Genomic DNA, 13799 nt, shown 5'->3' with positions numbered 1-13799 from the left:
CCTTAAATATTTACTATTTTTCCCTTTACTGAAAATGTTTGCCAACTTGCTTTAGAAGATAATTCCTAAAAATCTCTCAAGACAAATGTTTCTGGTTGGAAATAAAATTATTAAAAAATAATAATGGCATACAATAAATATTTACATAAATTTTATACCCAATATTTATATACTTGCATTTTTAATTTAAAAAAGAGTAAAGATGTAAGGGATAATAAAAATAATACAGATAATGCAAACTACAAAGTGAATTAGGAGAGACAAGTCTACTAAAGTCAACTGTACATTGTAAAGCTGACCAAATGGGCCTTTAACTCTGATCACACTCAATTTGAGGCATGGGAAGGATAAATTGGCTCTCATAAAGTGAAAAAAAAAAAAAAAAAAAGACTAATGAGCCAAAGCAAACACTAAAATTGATAATTCTCATGAAATTAAAATCTGGCTATCCAAATGTATGTAAATTAAAGAATTTCAAAAAGTGTACACACATATATACTTATTACTTCCTGGGGGAAAAAAAATCATAAAATGCAGCAAGTTAAAATTCTATTCTAGTCATTTTGTGTGGGCATGCTATGGAGAAAAGAGAAAGACGCTAAGGAAGAAAAGGTTGAAGATTTTCATTTCTTTTAGTGGAAACTATTACATTACTGTATCCAATTTTATTTCCTTACAATATTTTCATTTGCTTTCTTTTTCTGTGAAGTAATTTAATGGTTACTTTGCTTTCTTAACAACATATAATTTTATACTAAGAAATTCAAGAGATTAAGGAAAGATACTTTTGCATGTACGATTAGAGAAAATAGTGTGTAACTTTAATAAGATGAAACCGGTTTTGCTCACATTTTATCATGAAAAATTCTCTGTTAAGTGGCACTTCTATACTACTATGCTGTGGAAAAAAATTAATTTCCATGATAATAATTTCAATGTTCAGTAAATTTTAGAAGTATTTTTAAAATCATATTAAAATTATTTTGAAAGCTTGCTCTTACTTATATAGCAAGAGAGGATATAGTCACAGATAAAAGCAAACATAAATGACATTCTTTGGTTCGGATGTCATCACTGACATTTCTCTAGTTTATCTGTCATCATCTTGAAACTACTAAGTGACTGTCAAGAGACATATGTGGATTAGCGAGATGGGGAAGCCACATTTACAACAAGCAACATCAGTAGTTTACTGGAAATAATATCCAATTTGCATCAAAAAATTTCTGAAGATTTAACAAATTAGATGCTGATTATATTTATATTCCGTCGTCGGCAGCCGTCCGTCTCGAGAGACGATGGCGTAGCTTCCTGAGAGTCTATCTGCACCGCCGAGAATGGCTGTGCAGTCCGACTCGGGAGTGACAATCCCTGCCGCACTTGTTACAGGTGAAGGCAGATGGCCGTTGTTGCTGCTGTTGACGCTGCTTCAACCTCGATCTTTTCTGGACCGCCTCCTCGTTGCGCGCAGCCTCTGCCCGTGACGTACCTTGCCTGACCGCGAGCCTCCAGGCTAGGCGGTCGTCTGCTTGAACTTCCCATGTGTTGAGATTGATGGAGCATTGTGTCATGTCCTTTTTGCAGATGTCTTTGAACCGCAGTTTTGGGCGCCCTGTCATCCTCTGGCCTTCTGCTAGCTCGCCGTAGAGGAGGTCTTTGGGGATACGGCCTGCATCCATTCTTTTGACATGGCCGAGCCACCTGAGGCGTCTCTCGCTAAGAACTGCATGCAAACTGCTCATATTGGCTCGCTTCAGCACCTCGGTGTTGGGGACCTTATCCTGCCAGGCGACATGCAGGACGCATCGCAGGCACCTCATGTGGAAGCTGTTGAGTTTCCTTTCGTGCCTTGCGTAGGTGGTCCACGTCTCGCTGCCATAGAGGAGAGTGCTGAGTACGCAGGCTTGGTAGATGCGCAGTCTGGTTTTCTCAGTGAGGCTGGAATTGTTCCACGCTCGCCGGTTCAGTCTGGCCATAACTGTGGCTGCCCTGGCGATTCTCCGGTTGACCTCCAAGTCGACTGACAGAGAGCTCGAGATGGTGGACCCGAGGTAAGTGAAGTCGTTGACAACCTCCAGGGTGTATCCGTCGATGGTGATGCATGGGGGAGTCCCCGTGCCTTGAGCCATAACATTCGTCTTCGTCAGGCTGATGGCTAGTCCGAACTCCTTGCATGCGTGGGAAAGGCAAGTGACTAGCTGCTGGAGTCCCTCTTCAGAGTGTGATGTCAAAGCTGCGTCGTCGGTGAAGAGCATCTCACGGATGAGCACCTCTTTGACTTTGGTCTTGGCTCGTAGACGGGCCAGGTTGTAGAGCTTGCCATCGGATCTGGTGTGAATGAAGACACCCTCGCTGCAGTCCTTAAAGGTGTATTGGAGGAGCATGGAGAAGAAGATTCCGAACAGCGTAGGCGCGAGGACGCAGCCCTCCTTTACTCCGCTGCTGACTGGGAAGGCCTCAGAGGTTGCGCCATTGTAGGACACCGTGCTGTGCATGTTGTCGTGAAAGGACATGACCACAGCAAGCAGATGTGGTGGACAGCCAATCTTCCGTAGCAAGCTGAAGAGTCCGCTTCGACTGACCAGATCAAACGCCTTCGTGAGGTCAATAAAGGCGAGGTAGAGTGGTTTATGCTGCTCGTGACACTTCTCCTGCAGCTGGCGTAGGGAGAAGATCATGTCCACTGTTGAACGGCCAGCTCTGAAGCCACACTGGGACTCTGGGTAGACGCGGGAAGCAAGGGTCTGCAGGCAGACAAGAGCGACCCGGGCGAATACTTTGCCAACGACGCTGAGGAGAGAGATGCCCCGGTAGTTGTTGCAGTCGCTGCGGTCTCCTTTGTTCTTGTACATGGTGATAATGTTGGCGTCTCTCATATCCTGGGGGATGTAACCCTCCTTCCAGCAGAGACAGAGTAGATGGTGGAGCGGCTGTAGCAGGACTGGTTTCCCACTCTTTAGGATTTCTGGAGGGATTCCGTCGCTTCCTGGTGCTTTCCCGCAAGCGAGGCGGTCGATGGCTTTGCCGAGCTCTGCCGCAGTAGGTGGGGTGTCTAGCTCCTCCATGACTGGTAGGTCTGGGATGGCTTTAAGAGCAGTGTCTGTTACGGTGTTCTTCGTTGCGTACAGCTCGAGGTAGTGCTCGGTCCACCGCCGCATTTGCTGTTCCTGGTCAGTGATGACCTCACCTGTCTTGGACTTAAGGGGGGCGATCTTGGAGGGGATTGGGCCTGTTGCCTTCTTGATACCCTCATACATTCCTCGTGCGTTGCCTATATCGGCGGCTTCCTGAATGCTTCTGCACAGGTTTAGCCAATAGGTGTTGGCACAGTGGCGGGCGGTCTTCTGGACTTTGTTCCTGGCAGCCCGTAGAGCTTGAAGTGTACTGGGAGTGGGCGTGACCTTGTAAGCCAGTAGGGCCTTCCTCTTAGCCTCGATCACGGGTTCCATTTCTTCCCAGTGAGCCTCGTACCAGTCAGCGTTCTTCCGCTCTTTCTTCCCGTAAGCAATAATGGCGGAGTTGTATATGGCGTCGCGGAGACGTGGCCAATTGGATTCGATAATGTCATCTGCCGCCACTCCCTCGCCGAGTGCATCTTCCATCTTGTTGATGAATTGCTGGGTCTTAACTGGGTTGCTGGCACAACTGGTGTTGATGCGTGGGCGACCCTTCATCTTGGAGTGGTGCAACCTCTTCGGCATTATGCGCACCTTGCTTACCACGAGGGCATGGTCCGTGTCGCAGTCTGCACTGTGGTAGCTGCGGGTGAGGAGGGTGCTGCCAATATCCGTTCTTCTGGTGATGACGAGGTCAAGCTGGTGCCAATGGCGGGAGCGGGGGTGCCTCCATGACACCTGGTGGATCTCTTTGCACTTGAAGAATGTGTTTGTCACGCACAGGCCGTGGTGACACAAAAGCTCAAGCAGTCGCTGACCATTCTCATTGATCTTTCCTCTCCCAAAGTTTCCAAGGCAGGTGGGCCAGGCCATGTGGTCGGCTCCTACTCTTGCGTTGAAGTCTCCAAGGAGATAGAGAGCGTTACTTCTGGGGATCTTGGATAACGCTTCGTCCAGTGCATGGTAGAACTGTTCTTTCTCTTCGATGGTGGCGCAGAGGGTTGGGGCGTACGCGCTAAGAATGCTGACTGCGCCGAAAGTTGTTGACAATCGGAGGGTAAGTAATCTCTCTGTGCCTCCTGTGGGTGGCTCTATGGAGTTAACAAGCGTGTTCTTCACAGCGAACCCAACACCGTGCTGTCTTGGTTGGTCCGGAGACTTCCCTTGCCAGTAGAAGGTGTAGTTGGTTTCTCTGATAGTTCCGTTGTCGGCCAACCGGGTCTCCTGTAGAGCCGCAATGTCGATGTTTAGTCGTGCCAGTTCCCTATCGATGACGGCGGTTTTCCTGGCACCCTTGATCCACGGAAGGTCTGCAGTAAGTCCGGGGCACATGGTCCTGATGTTCCAGCTAGCGAGGCGAAGAGCCGGAGGCTTCTTTCTTGTGTGGGAATGAGTCAGCACTGGGACCCGGCCGGCTGCTCCCCCAGCTCTCCCCTCAAAGCCACCAGGCCAAACTCTCCCCAAGCATCTCCAGTCCTCTCTGCCTTTTCCTCCGCTTGAGCCCAGGGTAAGTGTGGTCCAAAATATTTTCGTATGTGATCTGCCTAAGAGCTCTTTTTCTCCAGCTGTTTCTCTCCGGCTAGCAAGAAACCCTGTGACTTTTCGCTTTTCACAGCTGGATACTATTTTACTTTCCACTCTGTTGCTATAGGCTGGGAAGCTCGGCTGGGGGTTTAGACCCTGCCCTTCTCAGGGGGAATCCCCAGCTGCTGAGATGTTTCTCAGTCCCTTCAGCTGGCACCTGTGGGAGCCCAGCCAGCCCTTCAGCGTCTCCACACTCCCTACCGATCACGTTGTGATGTAGCGGCCTTTTCTGTTTCTCCGTGGTTATAAGACTTCTCTCCAGCTAGTGTTCGGTTGGTTATTCCAGGTGATTTCTCCAAAATTAAGTTGTAAATCCAGACTAGTTTTGGGAGGAGGTTAGTGTAGCTTCCACTTATTCCTCCGCCATCTTGTCTTTCTGGAGTTATATTTCTTTATATATTTTGAATATTAACTCTTTATCATATATAGATATAGTTTCTAAACATTTTCCCCTTTTACAGATTGTCTTTTCATTTTATCGATAGCAACTTTTGTTATGCAGAAGAAGTGTTTTAGTTTAATGTATGCTACTTGTTTATTTTTAAATAATTTTTTGTTTGTTTCTTTTCTTTTATTCATTTTTATTTTATTTTTTTGGTTTTTCAATTATAGTTGTCCCGTTTTTCCCCCATTGCTCCCCCCCCACCCAGCCCACCCCTTCTCCCGCAATCATATCCCTCCCCGTTGTCCATGTCCATGAGTCATTCATACACATTCCTTGACTAGACCCTTCCCTTATCCCCCTTCTCTCCCTCCCCCCTCCCCCCTACTGACTACTATTCTAGTCTTTGCCTATTTAGTTCGTTTGTTTGTGTTGCTCTTTAGTTTCCTGTATTGGGTGATATCACATGGTATTTTGCTTTCTTTGCCTGGCTTATTTCACTAAGCATAATTCTCTCTAGTTCCATCCATGTTGTCACAAGTGGCAGGAGTTCCTTCTTTCTTTCTGCTACATAGTATTCCATTGTGTAAATGTACCACAGTTTTTTGATCCACTCATCTACAGATGGGCACTTAGGCTGTTTCCAGCACTTAGCTATTGTAAACAGGGCTGCTATGAACATAGGGGTGCATAAGTTTTTTTGAATTAGGGTTTTAGGGTTTTTCGGGTATAATCCTAGCAGTGGAATCGCTGGTTCAAAAGGCAGTTCCATTTTTAGTTTTTTGAGGTAATTCCATACTGTTTTCGACAGTGGCTGCCCCAGTTTGCATTCCCATCAACAGTGCACTAGGGTTCCCGTTTCTCCACATCCTCGCCAGCACTTGTTGTTTGTTGATTTGTTGATGATGGCCATTCTGACTGGTGTAAAGTGGTATCTCATTGTGGTTTTTACTTGCATCTCTCTGATGGCCAATGATGTTTAGCATTTTTTCATGTAAGCTTTTATTTATTTTTAGAGAGGGGGGGAAGGAATGAGAAAGAGAGGGAGAGAAACATGCGAGAGATATGTTGATTGGTTGCCTCTTGCACACCCCCAACTGGGGTCCTGGCCTGCAACCCAGGCATATGCCCTGACTGGGAATTGAACCAATGACCTTTCGATTCACAGGCCAGTGCTCAAGCCACTGAGCCACACCAGCCAGGGCTGGTGTGTTTATTTTTTATTTTGTAGCTTGTGCTTTAGGTGCCATATACAAAAAAATCATGCCAAGATTTATGTCAAGGACCTTTAATACATTTTCTTCTAGGATATTTATGGTTTCCAATCTTATATTTAAGTATTTAATCATTTTTAAGTAATTTTTGTGAGTTGTGTAAGACAGAGACCTAGGTTCATTCTCTTACATGCGAATATTCAATTTTCTCAGCATCATATATTGAAGGAATTATCTTTTCTTCATTTAACATGTTTGGGTACTTTTTGTAAGTAATAGTTGTCCATGTATTCATGGGTTTGTTTCTAGGCTCCCGAATCTGTTCCATTAGTCTGTGTCTGTTTTGATTACTGGAGCTTTATAACATAGCTTGGAAACAGGGAGTGTGATGTATCTTGCTTCATTCTGCTTTCTTGAGATTGTTTTGACTGGAGTATTTTGTGGTGTCACATCTCTAAAATCAGAGAAGGAAAACTCTGACTCCAAAAAACCTCCGCTGCCTTGCGGCATACCTCTTCAGGGGAAAGGCTAAGGGAGTAAACCCCGACAGAAAATCCGGAGCCGGAGTCCCTAAGGCGGTTTGACATTGTAGTCAACACCGGCAACTCCTGCGGCGCACCTGAAGCCAAGCTGTATTGACTTTGTCTTTCCCTTGGACCCTTCAGCTGCGAAGAGAGGGGGGGTCTGCTGCATGGGCAACAGCAGACCCTCCATATTACCCTGCCCAGGCTCTGTAGCTTCAGCTTCACTTGAGAGGACACTCCAGCGTCATCGCAAGATGTCGACTCAACACAGGAGGAGACAGATACCGGTTATCAGCTCATCCGATTGGCGAAGGAAACGAGCGCCAGGGGTCTCCTCTGACGGTGGGAGAGGTCATCGCACCTCACTGGACAGCTACCGTCTCGCCATGGCTCGCCTGCCCCACTGGGTGCGTGGGGATCAGAGAGGCGCCTCTCGAAAAGTGGGCCACAAAACACCCGCACCAGTTAATTCCAAGCAAACAACAAGAAAGAAAATATTTATATTATTAAGTATCTTTTATCACATTATAAATATTTAGTAAAAAAATGCAAAAATATAATTTATGTCTGAAATACTTGGTTTACTAGAATATTTACTTTTTCAATCTGATAACAATATATTAACAAAATATTAGATTGGACATCATGGATATTATAAGAAAATCATAACACAAACTTGAAATGTGACAAAACTATTCATGGCCTTCATGCCAGTCCTAAGGCTCTCTCAACTGACTTATAGAGAACTGCTGCGTGAGTTCCCTTGAAGAATCATAAATACATCACAGAGCTAATTCACAAATTTTCAGAAGAAAACTAAGGCTCTTGCTTTATTTTCACATTCTCACAATTCACGTATTTTGAAAGAAGTTTGGAAACTAAATCAGTAAATAATATGAGCTTCTTTTTGTTTTTGTTTTAATTTTTATTTTATTGTATTTTTCCATTACCATTTAGTCTCCTTATACTTCCTCCTGCAAACACCACACTGTTGTCCATGTCTATGAGTTATCCTTTTTGCTCAGTTCTCGACCCTAGCCTCCCCACTTTTAGCCATCATCCTGCTCTCTATTAGTGGAACTTTTAATACTAGCAGACCAATGCAATAAGGAAGAGAATTTAGGAGGTCTTTTACACTGCTAAGGCTAACCCTTAATTATCATGTATATTACTTAGCATTCACTTATCATAATATATTTTAAATTCTTACAATGGATATTTGTTGCTATAAAAAGCATAGTATCTACCTAATTTTTCTGCAAGTGATATTTTATTTTCTTCTTGTGAACCATCATTTCTTTAGTCCATTTATGTGATTCCTGTAGTATCATACCTTCTCTCTATTATTCAGATTATTATTTTTATCTCAAAGAATCAGAAGAACCAATGCCCGAAGGTGTGGGGATGAACCTCTGTGGGGAGAATCACGTGGGAACCATGAGAAAGAGATGCTCTCATTCTCTTGTTATAAGTTTGGTAACTCTAAGAATGATGAAGTCCAGAGTTGCTAGAAGTTCTCAAATGCATGAGAATCAAGTGATGCTGATGAAAGTAGGGATCAAGAATCTTACTTCTGATGACACTGCATTTCTGCACTTCGACCTATGCCTGAGTCAGCCAGCTCTTTAAACTTGTGCTTCCATGTCTTCAACAGAAAAGATTTTAATACAGGGTTATTGAAAGTGGAGGATGCCGTTGACAGCTTTTGATATGTGGGCTTGGCTAAATTAGGTAGGTAAAAAGCAATGTAAATCTATAGATTTCAGGCTGTGAGAGTGACAGGACATTTTACATGGAAGCAAAGTGGCAGAATAAGTTCTTGCACCTTCTGTAACCAAGAGCATAGACTCTTAAGGCATTTAATAGGTAACATTTAGATTGTTGGGGTTTCTTGACTGATTGCGGTGTGTTTAAGTAAGGTCTTACAAAAAATAGACAAAATTTGTTTGAATCTGGCCCATGTGAAAGCAAAGGGAAATCAAACACCCTTCATATTCTAAGGTCAGACCTGATAGAAAGTAAGGCAGTGCAGGAGAGAGTGGGGGTGGGGATAAGAGGGAATTATGAAATGCAATTAATGGAATTAGTTTATTTCATAATAATACACAATTAATAATTATTTTGCTGGGGTAAGAAAGACTGGTATGGTAAAATTGTCATAAATTCTAAATTACAGGTGTACTTCATTTTATTGCTTTTAGTTTTATTGTGCTTTATTTTATTGCCCTTCATGTTTTTTCAATACAAAGGAAATGTAAGACCCTCCACCAGCACAAAGATTAACACTTGCTTTGTCGTTACACTCACTTTATCACAGTGGTCTAGAACCAAAACCGCAATATCTATGGGGTATGCCTGTACCCTTTAAGATACACTCTCTGAAAGCCTACATCCACTGAGGGCTGTTTCTTCTGTTAAGGCCTGATTGTGTTGCTTTTGGTGGGTTATTGAACAACTTAGATGTATTGTCAATACTTAGTTGTGAATAATTATTAAAAATTACCACTACTTTAGTGTCTCTTTTCCTTGAATTCAAAACAATTATACAGATATCACAGTGATTAGTAAATCACAAAGGTTATACATTTTGGACCCATACAATTTATAGTACTTCTATGAGTGGTTTTATAGAGCTACTTATGTTTTAAATCAAGGGATGTAACTGTGGCTGAAATGTAAAATTTTTGCCTACAGAGAAATATAACCTGGAGGGATAGTCTAATCAACTGATGTGAATGTGATATATGATATTAATATATAATATGGTATTGTTGATTTGCTTATTCTTAACATGGCAAACAGATTCTTTTCACAATAGTGGTAATATTTTGAGTTTGTATGTATCAAAACTGAGCAGATGATCATGAGTGTTCAAACTACGACTCATCTTTCTTTAAACTCCTTTTGAGCTAAATGTGAGTTTTGTACTTTAGTAAACAGTGAATTAGGTTTCCAGTGATGTGCAGATAAGAGGGCAGACAGTTTCAAATGGCTAATACCGCAAAAGCTAAGAATCAATGTTTGCAGAGGAAGGAGTGGTTGCCATATATGATCTCAATTATTAAAAGTCAATAGACAGGAAAACAACCAAAATGGTAATAGGTGAATGAAATGACTGTTGTCATGAGCAAGTACTGTAAGCTTTCTCAAAGTTCCCAAAGGAAAATGTACTAGTAAACTTGTATCTTTTAGAAGTGCCATGAGATTAAGCTACTGTGGATTTACCCTTACTCTTATTTTTTTTTTTAATTATTTAAGACCTTTATTAAGGTGCTTGCAGTTTGTTGACTTTTTTGAAAAAATCAAGTTGTAAACTTTTATTACAAATTAAAAATGAGGTTCTTAAAAATCTCAACTTGACCAGATATGAAACAATTTAAAAACCTTTAAAGGTGTATTGAGAAAAACCAGGCTTATTTTTTTTAAAAAACACGCTTGTCATTACCAAAAAGAGACGTCTTTAGATAAAAATAATAAAAACCCCATGCTGCATAGATAATGCAGATAGTTCTAGTCATCTGGTCAACGGGCAAAAAGCAAGCACTTAAGGTCTTCAGCTCCAATCTTTTGTTCATTTCTTATTGCTGGAATTTCATATTCATTTCTTCTTGTTAGATGACTAAACTGGATGATGGTAGAGATGATAAGCTGGCATTTACTCAGCCCCGCCCTGCTCAGCCTCGGGAGCGGACGAATTCTCAGCTGGTGGATCGGCTGCTTTTGTCTCTTTGCCATCTTGTGGTTTAGGGTTCTCTGGGCATCTGCGTCGGTAATTGAAGTTGCGGCGGTACCGACGTTGAGGTGGCTGCTGACCTTGGGTCTCATCTCCTTGATTTTCTTTATCTTCTTCATTGCCGTCCTCTCTAGGCTGTCTTTGGCGAGGCGGACCCCTGCGGTATCATGGTCTGTAGCCCCGATACATAGTCTGCCTCACTGGTCTACCTTGTCCTCCCGCACCCTGGTTGTCAGCACCCTCCATCACTTCTCCCTGCACAGGAGGGTTGGAATATTGTGGTCGACGCCCATAGGGTCTCCGCATGTAGTAAGGTGGGAACCGTCGCCTGCGATAGGGCCGGCGCTGTTGGGCCTGGCCTTCAGGAGCGCTCTCCGATCCCTCATTCTTTTCCCCACTCTCACTATTCTGGTAATTCTGCTGGTAATTGCGTGGAGGACCCCTGCGACGTGGATAGCGTCTATAATGGTTACGGTCTGCTGCATATTTACTGCCTTGCACTGGAACTTCACCAGGGCCTGTAACATTTGCTGCCTCCGCACCCTTTTCTCCTTCAACAACATCAAACTCCACAGTCTCTCCATCTCCTACACTGCGAAGGTACTTCCTGGGGTTATTCTTCTTTATGGCAGTCTGGTGTACAAATACATCTTCCTTGGTGTCATTCCTGTTGATGAAACCATATCCGTTTCTTACATTGAACCATTTTACTGTTCCCAAAACCTTCGTTGCGATGACCTTCTTGTCCCCGCCGGCGGGCGTCGCCGATGTGAGGCCGCCTGGGCCTCCGCTCCCTGCGCCGCTGCCCGTGGTGCCGGGCTTGGTGTCGGCAGCGCTGAGGGTGGGGGCGGCGGGGGGGGGGGGGCGGCAGGCAGCTGCTGGGTCTCGGCCTCGCTGCTCATGGTTGCGGTGATGGTGACTGGGGCCGGCTGCTGCAGCTGCGGCTCCTCCGGGGGTGTGATGGTAACTAGGCCGCCGGCGGCGGCGGTGGGGCTGCTCAGGGCTCTCTGGGGTCCGCTCTCCGCTCTCGCTACCGATCGAACTCCTTAATTTTTTTTTAACATCTGTATTTAGAAAGTTAAAGCAGCAGAGCTTCTTAGTTAACATACTTTTTATTACTTAAAATATTAATTTTTAAGAACACACTTATTTTCAGTTCACCTGAATGGAATTACTCACCTTTATACTTTTCCTAATTATACTGTACTGCATTGATATAGTTAAAATGGAAATAATACTGATTTATTTTCCAGAGGATCTGGAATGATCATACACGGCTTGCTGCCTAATTTTGCCCCTTTTGATTAATTATAGTACAATAGATATCAGTTTTGTTTCCAGCATTTCATTGTTAATTCCTCATGCAGGATTCATGCAGGATTATCTCAATTTAGCGTTTTTTAGTTAACACAAATATTAGCAAGAACCAGTTCACCAAACCTAATGGCTGGTCATTATGCGATAAAATAAAATGTTACTCTTTTACACCATTTATTATGCAAAAGTAATCTCAAAACACATTTTAAAGTTAAATGACATAATTATAGTTAAATGTCATCTTTCATATTAGCCAATATATAAGAGCAGAGACAGAAATTAATTTATCTACAAATTAGTCAAAAGAAAGGTTTGTGAAATCTGTATTTCAATTGGGTGGTGAAAAATTCTAGAGATAAAAAATGAAATCACTGGGAAGTCTGGGAACCATGGCTGGAAGCTTTTTGAGAAAGGTTTTTATAACAACATTATTAGTCATTGGGAATATGCAAATTAAAGCTGCCATGATATACCCCATTTATTATAATGTCTCAAATAAAAAATACCAGTAACAATAGTGGTAGTACTCATACTAGTTTTAATAATAATGATAATAGATTGGCTCTTGGTAAGGGTAGAGGAAAACTAAACTCTTGCATTGTAGAGATGCCGAATGGTACAGCCACTTAAGCAAACAGTCGGTTTCTTATATGTGTGATCATAATCTCACTGTGTTATCCAGTAATCCCATCCCTAGATATGTCTCCCCAAAGTGAAAATTTATTTTAACACAGAAACCAATATATTAATGTGTATAGAGGTCTTGTTAAGTACCACCAAAACTAGAAATAATTTAAATTTATTTCAATCAATTGTAAAAGTGCCACCACCCCAATTTGAGAACTGATGTAAGATTACCCTTTCATTTTTACCTGATATTGCTATGATTTTGCTGATTTTCTAGTTTTTAAAAGATATAGGATAGACAATGATCAGGTAAGTGAAGAAAAAGAAAAATAACTCAAAACTAAAGAACTATGTAGAAGTATCCCTATTGGTTTGCCTTTTGCTTTTTTTCTCTGTTAGGCTGACATTTATCAGTCTGGGATCTCTCTCTCTCTCTTTCTTACACACACACACACACACACACACACACACACACACCCCACTTCCTGATGTATCAATAGTTTTGTCACAGCCATTAAGTCTTATTTAGGCTTTAGTTTTGTGCTGAGGCTGGTTTGGCTCAGTGGATTGAGCGTCGGCCTGCGAGCTAAGTGTCGCTGGTTCGATCTTCCAGTCAGGGTACATCAGAGAAGGAAAACTCTGATTCCAAAAAACCTCCGCTGCCTTGCGGCATACCTCTTCAGGGGAAAGGCTAAGGGAGTAAACCCCGACAGAAAATCCGGAGCCGGAGTCCCCAAGGCGGTTTGACGTTGTAGTCAACACCGGCAACTCCTGCGGCGCACCTGAAGCCAAGCTGTATTGACTCCATCTTTCCCTTGGATCCTTCAGCTGCGAAGAGAGGGGGGGTCTGCTGCATGGGCAACAGCAGACCCTCCATATCACCCTACCCAGGCTCTGTAGCTTCAGCTTCACTGGAGAGGACACTCCAGCGTCATCGCAAGATGTCGATTCAACATGGGAGGAGACAGATACCGTGTCACTCCCGAGTCGGACTGCACAACCATTCTCGGCGGTGCAGATAGACTCTTAAGAAGCTACACCATCGTCTCTCGAGACGGACGGCTGCCGATCGAGTTTTGTGCTGAATATCTAAGGATATATTTTTATATCTAAAAAAATTGTGAATTGGTTAATAGGTTGTGGCTATGGAGTTGGGTGTGAACCTGGAAATATGTTTTGAATAGAAAGATTAAACTGAGGTTTCAGCTGTAAATTAACCCATATGACTTCATCATGTATGGCTATTAATATAATTAACTAAGAGGATGAATTCACAGTTTCTTTATCAACTATCAAATTATT

General features: G+C 43.0%; 1 pseudogene; it reads right to left on the bottom strand.

The window, feature by feature from the left end:
- Positions 1 to 10094: 10094 nt before the first annotated feature.
- On the bottom strand, positions 10095 to 11470 carry LOC150020085 (Y-box-binding protein 1 pseudogene; annotated as a pseudogene).
- Positions 11471 to 13799: the final 2329 nt, after the last annotated feature.

The sequence above is a fragment of the Furipterus horrens genome, unplaced genomic scaffold, assembly GCF_987537825.1.
Source record: "Furipterus horrens unplaced genomic scaffold, mFurHor1.1.pri manual_scaffold_2, whole genome shotgun sequence".
Lineage (NCBI taxonomy): Eukaryota > Metazoa > Chordata > Mammalia > Chiroptera > Furipteridae > Furipterus > Furipterus horrens.
Note: the sequence above shows the minus strand (reverse complement) of the source record. Positions and strands in the feature narration are given on the sequence as shown.